The 16,190-nt window shown below is 43.8% G+C and overlaps 1 protein-coding gene across 2 annotated transcripts in view; it reads right to left on the reverse strand.

Annotated features, from left to right (window-relative positions):
• The window catches only part of DARS2 (aspartyl-tRNA synthetase 2, mitochondrial), a 257,150-nt gene that overhangs the window by 184,562 nt on the left and 56,398 nt on the right, over positions 1–16,190 (reverse strand). For both annotated transcript variants that reach the window (XM_078641810.1, XM_078641802.1), the window contains one exon: positions 13,503–13,547. The gene's annotated coding sequence lies outside the window, so the exon portion shown is untranslated. The remainder of the gene's footprint in view (positions 1–13,502; positions 13,548–16,190) is intronic.

Here is a 16,190-nt window from a genome sequence, read left to right on the forward strand (position 1 = left end):
ATACGCCTACCCCGTGTACCTGACCTAAGTCTAATGCGTGGGCGGGAATAGAAAGTTACAGTTTAAGTTAAGTTTGTTTTTGCCAAGTGAATAACTAAAGAATTCTCTGGGAGGGGTTATTCAGTTCTGTACCTGGAAGTTAGGATGAATGAGGAATGGTATCTCTTTCTCTGCTCTCGATATTCCAGGCCGCCTGCGAGGGCTGCCCGAAAGCGCCGGTGCTGGGTCTCTCGGCAGGAGATAGCAGCGCGTCTCTCAGCGCGTCAGGAAGGCGGGGCTGCTGCCAGCGGGGTCTGCTCTGCTTCTGGGCTTCGGCAAGTATGGCTGCTCCGTCTCGTCACCACGCGTGTGTTTGCATAGGGCAAGATCGGCAATATTTATACCTTAAAGGTGCCGAGATTGACGTAAGGATGGACATAGATACGTCAATAAAGATGTCATACGACTTGCTCGTTAGCACATTCTTTTACTGAAGTTCTCTGTGAAATCAAAACAATGGCAGCACGGATTTTCCAGGTTGTCATAGGTTTGATTTGTTATGAGAACGTCGTATGCCTTATCAGGGGCTGGAGGAATGTCGCTTGTCTAATTAGATCTCAAGCGTTATGACCTAATCAGATAACACGTTCCTGTGCCGTAGTGTGACTGCGTCAGATAACGGTATCTGCATCATGGGGGCTTTTCTTGCCTCATGGGCTGACTGTTAGTTAACTTGATAGTTAGTTTAACCAGAATAGGGTCAGGAATAGGGGGATTGATTCAGAACCTATAGGAATACATGACAAAGACAGCAGGTCGACCCTCTTTTGCTCAACGGCTCCGTCATGGGACGAAGAAACGCTCTTTTTCTCGAAAAAAGAATATATTTTACTTGCAGGACAGTTGTAAATTTTCCGGGAAAGTACATTAGCCTGGAACATTATAACATATATTTAAGAAAAAATAATGTTCGGAAGTAATAAAAAGCGTAATTTTTAGGTCATATGACCAAGCCTTTCATCATTAGAATAAGAAAAGTAAAATGAACCAATGAAAAGTTTTATTAACAAGTCACATGACTTGTTATGCTTACGTTACGCGCTGCGCGCCCCGGATGACTTCCGGATGCGCTAACGCGGCGCGTCATATGACGCATTACGCGACAACGCAGGTCCAGAATATAGTCAAAATGTCTCCACCAACCAGCGGTCGGAACACAACCCCTTTCAGCAGGCTAAATAGTTCTGTAAATGACAACAGAAGGGACAGGCAACAAGAACCATTAGTCAAAGAGGGGAGGGCTAGTTCTTCTCTACCGGGTTACATTGGGGCGCTACCGGAACTGATCGAATTGGTAGTCTACAGTGTTTCTGGATGTTTCAGACTGAAGCTGGGGTTAGCATGAGAGCAGCACCATTGCGTAGCTCCGTCGTGGCCATTCCGCAACCAATCATGGCAGCCGCTCTTTATCGTTATTTTGGGCGGGGTGGGTGGCGGAGCCGAGCTGTTTTGCAGCCATCATTGTGTGGAGTTCAGTTCATTTCACTAGTTTTGTATTTGTCATGAGGGGTTGTTCCTAATGTTTCTATTTTAGCGAGGTCAAAAAGAGATCCCATTAGTGGCCTACTGATTTTGCTCGATTCCTTTTCTTTTTTTTTTACACGATTTTTCGTTATCTGCAAAGACTAAACAGAGTATTGCGACTCTGTGTTTGTTTGTAAATAGAGAATGAACCAAAGAGAACCAATTCTAAAACAGTAAATACTTGGATAACAATCAATCAAATGGAGAGAGAAGCAGGCACGACGTATTACAACGGGGGCAAAGGCCTGCGTTAACTACCCTTCACTATGTGCAAAGAGAGAGTACTCCTAATAGAAATGAGGGGGGGGGCACCATTCAAAGCAGATCAGTGTGCATAAACACGAAAATGTTTTCACTTACCACATACTTGACATTCGACAGCTTATGATATTTGCTATTAAAAAACCATTGAAATTCACTGAAAAAACCATAGGTTATAGACCATATATAGTTAGGAATTTGCATTTACAAAACCTTGAAAATTCACTGAAAAAACCATAGGTTATAGACCATATATAGTTAGGAATTAGCATTTAAAAAAACTTATTTTACTCACACAAAACCATTGAAATTCCATATATAGTTAGTTGCACTAACTATATATCGCGCACCCGCAATCCACTGCTGATGATGTCACATATTACATCATTCATGACATGGTCAGTGACATCACTGATGACATCACTGATGACATCTCAAATGACATCACTGATGACATCACTGATGACATCTCATTTGACATCAATGACCACATCACTGATGATATCATTCATGTGACAATACAATGCATCTCCTCACATTTTAATATAATCTCTGTTTCACCCAGTGTTAAATACAGAGAATAATTTTAGAAACCATTGACACACCAATACTAGTTACTACATACGTACTCACTGATTCCTACGTCTACACACACTTTCACTCATTCACCCATACAATCATTCATACATACAATCACTCATCTTTACAACACTATCATATGCACTCATACACCTATACAGACACTCACACTCTGCCACTCATCCACGGAGTTACTCACACACCTAGTCAGTCCTGTAAAGTATCAATCACACTTCCATTTTCTTGTCTATACAGTTAAACATAGAGCACCTTACATTTTCAAACATATACTAACACATACTTACTTTCTTATACAATCATTGATACAAGTACACATTGATCTGCACAGAGTCACACACCTCCCAGCCAGCCACACACACACTCAGTCTCCCATACAAATACTTGGACAATCAATCAATAACCCATATAGTTAATCATATAGCTACTGATCAACACATGCAGCAGTTTACAGAACAACAGACATAATGATGCACAAATTAAGACAGTTTAGTCACTAACCCATGCACTCAGTGAGACACATTTAATCACTCACTCATACATTCAGTCATGCACCTACTAAATCCTTCGTCCAGACAGTTATACATCTACTCATTCTTCAATATGTAAAACATATTTAAACTTTACAGAAACACACAGTCACTGGATGATGTCATCAGTGATGTCATCAGTGATGTCACTGACCATGTCATGAATGATGTAATATGTGACATCATCAGCAGTGGATTGCGGGTGCGCGATATATAGTTAGTGCAACTAACTATATATGGAATTTCAATGGTTTTGTGTGAGTAAAATAAGGTTTTTTAAATGCTAATTCCTAACTATATATGGTCTATAACCTATGGTTTTTTCAGTGAATTTTCAAGGTTTTGTAAATGCAAATTGCTAACTATATATGGTCTATAACCTATGGTTTTTTCAGTGAATATATATATATATATATATATATATATATATATATATATATATATATATATATATATATATATATATATATATATATATATATTCACGCTCCAAGGTTGTCCACCTTATGAGTAGCACGCGAGCAGCAGCTTTATTTATGTGTAGGTGAGGACGGGGATCCGCTCGTAGACGCCGCTCCGTAATGGATCTGCCCGACGCGTTTCGAAGCTCCATCTGCTTCTCTTCAGGGGCTTTAACGGAAGCGGTGTGCGCACCCGTTACACTTCTCCAATTTCATATAACTCACCCGCCAATGGGAGGCTCCAATGAGACTTCTGGGAAGTGTAGTGCGGAAAGCACACAATCAAGTCCTGTATGGACTCCACGAGTGGGCCCGTCCTCGATCCCATGTACGGCTGCTACTTCACTGCCGTGACCCCCACGTTAACGGGGTGGTGCATACTCTGCGGCTGGACTGCCGCATATAGATTCACGCTCCAAGGTTGTCCACCTTATGAGTAGCACGCGAGCAGCAGCTTTATTTATGTGTAGGTGAGGACGGGGATCCGCTCGTAGACGCCACTCCGTAATGGATCTGCCCGACGCGTTTCGAAGCTCCATCTGCTTCTCTTCAGGGGCTTTAACGGAAGCGGTGTGCGCACCCGTTACACTTCTCCAATTTCATATAACTCACCCGCCAATGGGAGGCTCCAATGAGACTTCTGGGAAGTGTAGTGCGGAAAGCACACAATCAAGTCCTGTATGGACTCCACGAGTGGGCCCGTCCTCGATCCCATGTACGGCTGCTACTTCACTGCCGTGACCCCCACGTACGGGGTGGTGCATACTCTGCGGCTGGACTGCCGCATATAGATTCACGCTCCAAGGTTGTCCACCACTTGATTGTGTGCTTTCCGCACTACACTTCCCAGAAGTCTCATTTGAGCCTCCCATTGGCGGGTGAGTTATATGAAATTGGAGAAGTGTAACGGGTGCGCACACCGCTTCCGTTAAAGCCCCTGAAGAGAAGCAGATGGAGCTTCGAAACGCGTCGGGCAGATCCATTACGGAGCGGCGTCTACGAGCGGATCCCCGTCCTCACCTACACATAAATAAAGCTGCTGCTCGCGTGCTACTCATAAGGTGGACAACCTTGGAGCGTGAATCTATATGCGGCAGTCCAGCCGCAGAGTATGCACCACCCCGTTAACGTGGGGGTCACGGCAGTGAAGTAGCAGCCGTACATGGGATCGAGGACGGGCCCACTCGTGGAGTCCATACAGGACTTGATTGTGTGCTTTCCGCACTACACTTCCCAGAAGTCTCATTTGAGCCTCCCATTGGCGGGTGAGTTATATGAAATTGGAGAAGTGTAACGGGTGCGCACACCGCTTCCGTTAAAGCCCCTGAAGAGAAGCAGATGGAGCTTCGAAACGCGTCGGGCAGATCCATTACGGAGCGGCGTCTACGAGCGGATCCCCGTCCTCACCTACACATAAATAAAGCTGCTGCTCGCGTGCTACTCATAAGGTGGACAACCTTGGAGCGTGAATCTATATGCGGCAGTCCAGCCGCAGAGTATGCACCACCCCGTTAACGTGGGGGTCACGGCAGTGAAGTAGCAGCCGTACATGGGATCGAGGACGGGCCCACTCGTGGAGTCCATACAGGACTTGATTGTGTGCTCTCCGCACTACACTTCCCAGAAGTCTCATTTGAGCCTCCCATTGGCGGGTGAGTTATATGAAATTGGAGAAGTGTAACGGGTGCGCACACCGCTTCCGTTAAAGCCCCTGAAGAGAAGCAGATGGAGCTTCGAAACGCGTCGGGCAGATCCATTACGGAGCGGCGTCTACGAGCGGATCCCCGTCCTCACCTACACATAAATAAAGCTGCTGCTCGCGTGCTACTCATAAGGTGGACAACCTTGGAGCGTGAATATATATATATATATATATATATATATATATATATATATATTCCCAAGGCTTCCTCCTCAGCTGAAGAAGAACGAGGCGACACAGCGGGGCTCGTGAAGCACCATAATTTATTTAAAACATTGGGCATGACGCGTTTCGGAGGGTTCCTTTTTCAAATGCCCTTCTGTTAAAATTTGCCTCTGTTGCTCATAGTCCCCATTAGTAGTCTTTTATCAGTGTCAGTTCCTAAACACTAAAGTAGTGTAGGCTACCTGGAATATGCGGCACGGAGTCATCTCTGCTTCCACAGGTGGACTGCATTTCCCAGCATGCAGTGTCTCTCACTTGCTGGCGATGGTTCCGTTTGACAGCGTTTTCTTTTCTCTCCATTGAGCGGCTGACATGCAACATTTTCAGGTAGGGACTGCGGCAATTATTCTGGGCTTCGAACGGTGTTTTGTTCTCCACGTCCACACATATATATATATATATATCTCACTGAAAAAAACATAGGTTTCAGACATGTTATAGTTAGGAATTACCATTTAACCGCATCAACGCGGTGCAGATTTCCGCGGTGCGCTGAAGATTTCAAAAACCCGCGGTTCATGACGAGCTGAGCTAGTCATGAGCGTACGAGAGGTGTACAGCTCGTCATGAGCATCGAAGGGGTTAAAAAACCTTAGAAATTCACTAAAAAAAACACAGGTTTTAGGGGTGTTATAGTTAGCTTGACATTTCTCTTGTACAAAACCATTGAAATTCCTCAGTTATAGTTAGTTGTACTAACTATAACTCGCGCGCCCACAATCCACTGATGATGTCACATATTACATCATTCATGACATGGTCAGTGACATCACTGATGACATCTCAAATGACATCACTGATGACATCATTGAGTGAATGTGGTTTGGTTCACTATTTAAATAAGTATTATATATATAGCAATCTACATTGAAGACTGAGTGGATGTATAAGTGTCTGGATGGAGGATTTAGTAGCACTGTGATTGGCTGTCTAAGTGACTAATTTAAAGTGTCTCACTAAATATATGGGATAGTGATTAAACTGTGTAAATATCTGTATCACTCTATCTCTTGTTGTGTAAACTACTACATAGATTGGTTACTAGCTATGTGAAAGTCTATAATAGTATTAATTAGTTAAGTGAGTATGTGTATGGGATAGTGAATGTGTGTGTGGTTGGGTGGGAGGTGTGTGACTGTCCAAAGATGTATAAATAGTTGATTTAGTAGATATATGAGGTTAAGACTGCACGTAGAAACAGTTGTTTGGGTGAGTGAATCTCTTTATGAATGTGGTGATGAGTAAATATATTTCTCAATGATACATGTCCAACCAAGTGGAAATATAAAAGGCAGTGTATGTGACAGTTGTTGTATATAAATAAGTATACATACGACTCAGTGATTGTATGAGTGACTGTATCGAAAACTGTATACTTGTAATAGTGATTTTATAACACACTAAGTATGAGTTACTATCTATATGAATAAATAAAGTGGTGTTTGTATAAGTGTGTAGCTTAGTAAATGTAAGTATGATCCAATTGTTTGCAAAAGTGAGTAGGATGACTGCATAAGTGAGTAGGATGACTGCATAAGTGAATAGGTTGTGTGCTGGTGTGTGATGTAGGTGTATAAGTATATGTAATAGTGTTCTATTGATCTTTGTTAGCATGTATGAGTGAATCTATAGGTAAGTGTTTAGATGTATGTGTAGATGTAGGAATCGCTGAGTGGGTTTTTAGAAACTTGTATTGGTGTGTCAATGGTTTCAAATATGGTACTCCATATTTTATAATGAGTGTTGAAATTTATACTAGTGTATGATGAGATGTATCAGGTTGTCACGTGGATGATGTCATCAGTGATGTCATCAGGGATGTCATTTGAGATGTCATCAGTGATGTCACTGGCCATGTCATGAATGATGTAATATGTGACATCATCAGCAGTGGATTGCGGGCGCGCGAGTCATAGTTAGTACAACTAACTATAACGGAGGAATTTCAATGGTTTTGTATGAGTGAAATGTCCAGCTAACTAGAACACCCCTAAAACCTATGGTTTTTTCAGAGAATTTCAAACGTTTTTTAAATGCTAATTCCTAACTATAACATGCCTAAAACCTATGTTTTTTTTTCTGTGAATTTGAAAGGTTTTGTCTATGACCATTTTTAAATGTATTAATGTTTATATTTATTTTTTTATACTGATTTACTACATTTTTTAAAACTATTTTTAGATATTTTATTTTTTAAATTACATTACATATTTTTAACATAAATTGGAAAAAAATGTTTTTAAAAATATTGAAATTCTAATATTGTTTTTTTAATTTTATATATATTTTTAATATATTTATATATATTTTATATAGCAGGCAATGATATCCTATGGAAGGAAATTCAAGTTACTGGTAAGTACGGTTAGAATTACTTTTCAGGATCAGTATTGGGCTCAAAGATGCAGCACTGAGGTCTCTCCTGATAACAGGCGAGTAAACAAGAATTCGTAGTTCGGCTGATTTTAGAGGAATATTTTCAAGTTCCAAAACTCCACACTTAGAAGAATTTCCAAATGAAACAAGTCAATGTTAGCCTATGGAAGGAAATTCGAGTTATTGGTAAGTACAGTTAGAATTACTTTTCAGGATCAGTACTGGGCTCAAAGATGCAGCACTGCGGTCTCTCCCGATAACAGGTGAGTAAATCAGAATTCGTAGTTCGGCTGATTTTACTTTGGTTCAGTATATATAGAGCCACTTTCCTACACCATCCCCTCCCTTCACCACTGTGCAAACACGCTCTGTGGCGCGTTTTAAGTTGGGGAAATAATTCCCCTTCAATCCTGAGGGTCCCTAGGGTCCAACTAGTCCACTAGGTACATCCAGTAAGGGTCACAGAGCTGCGTAGCAAAGAGATGTAAAAAGGGGCACGGCCTAGACCACCTCTCTGCAACGCAGCGCAGTAGCGCTTACTGGAAGCACCTGGTGGGCCAGTTGGCGCCCAGGGTCCCTCAGGATTGAAGGGGAATTATTTCCCCAACTTAAAACGCGCCACAGGGCGTGTTTGCACATGTCACCTCAGGCCCCGTCCCCTCACTTCACCACTGTTTAAACATGCCCTGTGACCGTTCTAAGTTGGGAGATTAAGCCCCCTTTAATCCCGAGGGTCCCTAGGTTCAACCTAGCCCACTAGGTAACTCCAATAAGCGCCACAGAGCTGCATTGCAGAGAGGTGTAAAAGGGGCGTTGCCTCTGAACACCTGTCTGCTACGCAGCTCCCTGGCACATACTGGAGATACCTGTTGGGCTATTTGGCAAGTTTTGGGGAAGGGCACCGGGTGGCCCCCCCTCCCTGGCCACTTGTAGCCCCAGGGAACCCATCCCCTGGGGCTGGCCCTCTTCGTTGGGGACCATGGAGGGGGTCCCCAATCCCCCCACGGTCCCAGCCGGCATTTCTTTTCAACATGGGGAGCAGCTAACATGCTGCTCCACATTCGGAAAAGCAATCTGCTTTGCTTCATTCCCTGCTCTCGCTTCAATGAAGCAAAGCAGTTTGCAATGACAGGGTGGGAGCCGCGAGGCTCCCGCCCTGTCACTGCAAACAGCAGTGTCCCGGGGGAGGGCACCCCGGGACACTGCAAAAGCCGGCCCTGGGGGGTGGCGGTCACCAGGGCCATCAATGGCTCCAGGAGGGGGCCGCGCGGCCCCCTCCTCACATTTTCAAAGCCCCAGGGGTGGTGGTCCCCAGGGCTGGGGGGGGCCTTAGAGGCCTCCCAACATTAAATTATTAAGCCCCGGGGGGTGGCGGTCCCCGGAGCAGTGTAGGGGGGGGATTGGGCCAACCAACACTTTTTTTCGACATGCCCCTGGGATTTGGCCCCCTTGGGGCTAATTAGCTTCGAAGCGCGATAGCCCGCGCTTCGTTTTAAAAATAATTTATTGTCAGGATCCGCGCACCCTGCGCCGATTTTGCCGATTTTTGAAAACACTTTTTTTTTGGGTGCCCTGGGGGTCCTTGTGGGACCCAACCTAAGGGGTCAGGGTGTTTCTACCCTGCCCCCTTTTTGCGTTTTGCGCGTTATCTTATTAGGTTTCTTGTGCCTTGGTTCTACCGAGGCACAAGATGTCTGCCAACACTTCCTGATTTGGAGTGTTGAGAGCCAATTAGAATACAGCTTGTGCTTAGCTGGGTGAGCTTAGGGTGCCCGGTTCCACCGCGGCCATAGATATATATGTGATTTTGATTTTTTAAGGAACTACTGAATGAATTTACACCATTTAACCAAAAGGCATGACTCTGAACCAAGGTCTACCTTTCTGCCAAATTTGGTGTCATTCCGTTTAGCAGTTCGGGCTGTAGCTGCGATTAAACGTCCGTATGGAAAATTGCATGGGGAAAACATGTTTTGGGACCCGAAGACTTTCAGAATAGGAGCGGACCGGAGCTGGCTATAAGTTTTGAAAATTTCGCGAAGATTCGTCGACCGGCGCCAAAGTTATTCCAAATAGAATGTTGCGGATTTCCTATGGAAAATAGGTCCTAACTATAACTACCTACTGGCGACCGCCAGTAGGATAGATAGATAGATATATATATAGATATATCACTCCTAAAGGCTTCCTTAGCTCAGGAGGTAGGGTGCATTATATTTAAGGTGTGGATATGTAAGCGCAAGTCTATATGACTCTATGGTGGTTTTCCCCACTGAAAACCACTATATATGTTAGCGGTCCATAGGATAACATTAGCTGCCAACCGGGCAATCTCAAGATTGGAAGCACCGTCACGGTACTAAAATAAGTCATGCTTGGTATCAGACAATGTGCCTTCTCAGCCCTGCCACGATTCCCAAGCCCTGGGTGACATGCTATGCCCCTAGAGGGCACCTTAGAGGTTACACCTGGTTGCCCCCCGCTTTACTGTGTTCTGGCTGAACAGCCCGTGCTTTCCTACACCTCCTGCCACCAAGACAAGATTCTGACCTCCTGACAGGCAGTGTGATCACTCCCAAGAGTCATAGACAAAAGCTTGGCGGAGGGAGGCCACACCTCCCTCCTCCCCAGATGGCTAGTAGCATTGCTTTGGTGTGTGCTGAGGCAGAACTGTGGAACTACAAGCTCTCAGGAGGAAGTGGGGGAGCATGTTCATCGCACCGGTCGGGCGCATCCATTAAGCCTCCGTGGTGCGCAAAGCGCTAATTGCACATTACTGTGGTGTCGGCTGTGGCAGAACTGTGGGACTACAAGCCCCAGGAGGAGGCAGGGAGCACATTCATCCTGCCAGTCGAACGCATTAAGTCTCTCCTTGCCCCATGGCACTGCCCGGGCAAAGATAGGCCGGAAGCAGGGTGGTTATTGTCTTTTCTACATTTGGTTTGCCCTCTGCTCTTATCAGAACTTTGTGGCCTCATTACATTTAACTTCTTCAAATGGTGAAGAATAAGATCCCTTCCCACCCACCCCCAAGAACTCCCAGAACAACACTAGGCGGCTTCTTACATAGAGCAGTTCATGTTGTCAACATGGAGATTGCGCTAGCTGAGCGTCGCTTATCACTCTCTTCTGTGCCCTCTTCCCTGCCATGTGACTCGGGGGCCACGAGGACGCCACTATCACAGGCCTATGTCCCAATCTGGTTCAACAAACTGGGGAGGCAGGGCCAATAGCATGTTCATCTAGGACCCCAACGCAACCCCTGTTGAATGTAACACTGAAGGGGTCATTACATGAACATCGCCGGGAAGCCAAAACCAGGAGCAAAGTAGAAACAAGAAAGAGAACTGATAGTGGGTAATTTCTAAGAGGCTGTGTTTGTCATCTTCCCTCATTTGTCTGGGGCTAAATATGGAAGAAAGAGACAAAACCAAGGACATAACGGATGTCATTAGTAATAAGGTACTGGAGTTCTTGAACAATTCGCTTGACCCCCATTTTAGATCGTTTGGGGAAGATTGAGAAGGAAATATCCAAGTTAAGATCAGTTTTGTCTGCCCAGCTGCTGGAGGTAACGCAATTGGGGGTTTCTTGTGCAGGGCCTGTATTGATTAGATCTTTGCCTCATTAGTTTCAGTCTCTATACCCCTTCTTCCCCCCCCCCCCTCCCCCCGGAGTTCAGCAATTCCAACTAGGAACAGGTATCATACTGCCCAGGAAGTAAGGATGCCAATTTCACAGGTAGATCATGGGGGGTAGAGGTCCTGAGAGGGATATAGTGCAAGTAAGAAATCGCTCTGCCAGCACTGGTCATTTTTTCCCCAACTTACACCAGAGTGTACTCCTTATGTGGCAGTTTTGAAAAATGTACCAAACCTAAACCACCCCCACCCCCACCCCCACCCCCTCCCCAAAGAGAAGACCATACGGCACTGAAAAATAAAGTAACCTATTGGATTGGCTTGGGTCGGGTATGGGGTGGCTGCTTGATTTCACAAGGGAGGTTATAGTGGTCAGAAGGTCCACCTGGGTTGGTCCAGGAGCGAAAAAAGTGAGATGGGACCTTGTAATAATACTTTTTTGTCACCACTCACTGCCAGCTCAATATTGAGGTTTTTTAATGAACAGCTTCAATCACCAAGCCGTATACAGGTATTACATTGAGATTCCTTCTGCGAGGCATAGGACTACTACTGAACATTACCAGAGGGCTGTGAATTCAATCTACACTGTAAAGGTGAGGAATTCATTTGAAGCACTCACTTCTCTGGAGGAGCTAGATTGACTTTCCACCCGCACGTTTTTCAGAACGGTTAGCGCATTCACATGGTAGGTGTGAGCTTAAGGGACTTTTGGTGCAGGTTGAGCAGGGTGGGTCCTCAAAGAGGGGCATTTAAATGTCTTCCACTGGCTTGGGAGGCCTGGTTGGAAAGGGCTGAGTATTATGTTGTGGAACATTTCTTGTGTCCATTCTACACTCCTGAATTCAGATTGGCTCTCTACTATAAATAATGTGGATATTGTCTTACTGGAGAAGACGTGGGTAATCAAGGAGTTTGGTACAAATGTTTTGGCACAGTATCTTGTAGGATGGAATCTGTGGATACTATAGAAGAAGGATGCCATGCTCCTTGTGTACTTCCCTGCTGTCTGAAAAGACTGGACCTGCTCCCTTCATCCCATGCTACCACAGTGATTCCAAGGGCTAGTTAGCTGGCCTCCTGTTATGGACTACTGAGACACAACAAGCTCCAGAAACCTCTGTGCAACTGCCAAGCTAACCTGCTGCACTGGGCCTGCAACTAGACTTGCCTAAGCCTTACTGGCATCTGCTGGAGTGAGTTCCCGATCCCCAAGAGGTGCCTCCTATGTCATGAACCCGTTGTGTGGGATCAGTTGAACCGTCCTTGGAAGAAATTGAGAAATCCTGAAGTTTTGGGATCTTTGCGACCGCAAACGGCCCGTTCGAGCCAAGATCTTGCAGCTTGCCAAATAGAAGCTCCAGTGAACCTGATTCTTCAGAGTACAGCGACCACCATTGACGACTGGCAATGAGAGATCTGCCCTTCGCGCTACAGCAGGTCAGCTCGCAGTGACCGCCAATGCAAAGCTCAAGCAACAACCATCCACAGCGCTTGACAGAATCTTTGCACTACAGCAATAAACATCCATGATGCTCTCCCTGCGGCCTCCTACACCCCCTAGACTCTTTGTGTCAGACTTTGAGAAGGTACAATTTTTAGCGGTACTAACCTGGTCCCGGTACCCGGCCTGCGCTCCATTATGGTCGGCCTGAATTTGTGACTGTCACCCAGTCTTGCACGACCAGACAACCCTGAGTGGCGCTTTGTGCTTTTAGGGGCTATACTGACCTTATATCTTTGAAATTGCATATCTTCGGTTCTACTTATTGGATTTGTGTTTGTTTGGCGTCGAATAATGTATTACATTTTACTCTATCTTTCAAATTGGTGTGGGATTTTTGTTTTAAAGTGTTTTCCCTTCATTGCAGTTAGAGTGCTTTATAAATACTTTACATATTGCCTCTGAGTTAAGGCTGGCTGCTTTCTTGGCAAGCTACCAGTGGGTTAAGCACAGGTTAATTTAGAGGCTTTTGGGATTCACCCTGACAAGGATTGTTTCTGTTGCTTGAGAAGGGCTCACATCCCCCTGAACCAACAATCCAATTTCTCACAACTACCATCTACCACAACTAATCCTTCATTTTCTCACTGTAAAGTTTTTTCTCATCTAGTCAAGTCAGGAGACATGAATATCATCGCTTACCTCTGGCCTCAAGTTGATTGCATATTGGGAACAGGTACAGAATGCCTGAAACAAGAGGGACCAACATTAGGAAAATGACTCAACAACATTTTGTGAATGAAGTGTCAAGCTGTGGTGGTGATGAGCAGCAAAAGAATCACTCAGCACTTGGAAAATAGTATTCCTATTGCTCTGAACAATAAACAGCAAGTGACATGAACTATGTGTGTGCGCTAGAATACTTTATAGTTACCTGTAAGGCATTTATCAGATGTGTCAACTCTATAATATTCAAAATGTGCAGAGGAAGTTTTAGAATCTCTAGGGAAATTAACAGGTCTGTTTGAGTATTGGGTTATACAAAATTGTGCATAGGTGGTAGTGATTCTTACGCCATGTTAAGTGCAAATAAAAGCAGACAATGTTACAACTCCAACCTATAAAACAACTTACAAGAAGGGGCACAGAGGTTAAGATGAACTACTCACTATAGAAAAAGGTGAGCAACAGACTGCTTGTGTTTCCAATCAAATTGGGCCTTGATTGCAACAACACTTACGGGAGAGAGTGCCAGCCACCTCTTTCTGTACGACAATGGCTGCACAATGGGTTGAAATGAAACTCGGATGGCAAGATAATGGATCACTGCCTCATCCAAGATAGATACTCTGAGAGATGAATGTGAGAACCCCTAGGGGGCTGAAAGACAGGCAAAAAATTAATGTGCTATCTTAAGGCGATAGAAAAGCAAATATAGCCACTGAACTAAAATTGTATGGATTTGTGACTAATATACATTGGATGAACAAGATAAAAAATAAACATGGAAAAGATCATTAAATACCAGTCAGCTGTGATGTCACATACTGTCTGTATGGGAAGAAGGCCTTTGTGGATTACGTTTGTTTAAGAACAAGTATTTTTGTCTGTTTATCACAGTAGTTTACATTGTTCAGGGGTGTGGAATTTCATCAAATATCTACTTGTCCATGGGACAGGTTGCTTCATAAATCTACTTATCATGTAAAACAAATCCACTTGTTCCTTGGTGCCACGTAGTGCAGCGAGAAATGTCAGCAATCTTATATAAAAGCTCGGCTATTAGCTTTTCTGATTATGCCATGGCTCATACTATAGTAGGGGTTGAATTATAGCAATTTCATTCTTTTTACACATTTCCGAAGATCTACATACTGGGGAGGATATAGCATTAAGCAATAGTTCCAGGGTTGGAATGCCCTTTTGAGTGTGTTCCAAAATAATAAATGCATGTTTTAGGGGTTTTCGACAACTCTTTTCAAATCTTTTCCTATACTGAGAAAGGTTGGAAATTTACTCCCGACAATGGTAGAAGCAAAACTTCTCCCAGGGTTGGGAAAAAAGTGGTTGGAGGGAAAGTGAACTTGTAAACGCTCAACAGATTTTTGCATGAGCAAATCTATACCTGTATATTTGCTTGTGCTAAAAACTAGTCACAAATATTTTCTAGGAGAACTATTTCTTGGCCTACTTCTGTAAATTCTTCTGAATTCATAAAAGCCTTACATCTACACTAATACAAGGACATGTACCATGGGTGCAGTTTTGTGACTTTTGTTAAGAATTGGGCCTCTAGTTAGGTCTGGAGTGAACCAAGACCTTTGGTTTTTATTAAAATTCTCTCTCTTTATCTATCCATAGACTGTCTTTGCTCTTTCACAAGGAGCATATTAGCACACAAAGTAATTTTGTTCAGTGCCAGGGACTACTGAGGCAATGTGTGCTTTTTGAGACCAAAAATACTATTGCTTTTTGCTAGTGTTTGTTATAATAGGGAGGCCCTGGCAGCTCTCAAAATGTTTTTATAAAAACATATCAAAACAAGACATGCATTGACAAAACCAAAAGGTTGACCACCAATTGCAGACCCTTTGGCTTTGCCAATGCTTATTTAATTTCATGTTTCCCATAATCTTGTTGAAACTGGTTGGACTGATTTTCCCTTATGAATATTTTTGGGAAATACTAGTATGCATCAACCCATTTTACTAAATAATACTTCAGAGGAACGTAATTTCACAGTACTATGGCAAAATTGTTTTTTTCCTATTTGCATTTTTGTGTTAACATTTTATTTTCAAATAAAAGGCTCATCAATCTCGTCTTCCAGCTTCTGCAGATATTTGCATCCAATTAGAGAGCATCCTGGGAGCACTGTATGTAGCCTCATATTGTTAAACTGTGCGTATATATCAACATGATGGTTAGTTTTGCGCAAGGCACTTTGGATATCTGTATATTTCGTATTAACTATTGTGATGAATTTGTGTTTCTTGTGCTTTTATGGGTACTATTGTATCCGAATAAAGTTGAACTGAACTGAACTGAACTGTGCAGTCAGAGCTCAGCATTTCCTTAGAGTGCTCACTCTAATAACAAAGGCATTAATGAACTATACGTACAAGTTCGAAAAACACTGACATTTGGACACAAATATTACCTTAACTGCAGACAATGCCTTTCCCTGATCCATATTGTGGTACTATGAACTGGCAGCTAAAGGGTTTGTGCTGCAGGGAGTTGAGTCACATCCCTGAGTGTATTAAAAAGATTCACGGAGGAGGAGCTTCGCGCGCATCCAAGATGGCCGCGTGAGCACAGGGCTCCAGAGACCCTCGCCGCCTCCCGCATCTATCCTGAAATATATCCTGATTACGAAGATGGGTTATT

This window comes from Lissotriton helveticus, chromosome 1_1, assembly GCF_964261635.1.
Source record: "Lissotriton helveticus chromosome 1_1, aLisHel1.1, whole genome shotgun sequence".
In the NCBI taxonomy this organism is placed as follows: domain Eukaryota; kingdom Metazoa; phylum Chordata; class Amphibia; order Caudata; family Salamandridae; genus Lissotriton; species Lissotriton helveticus.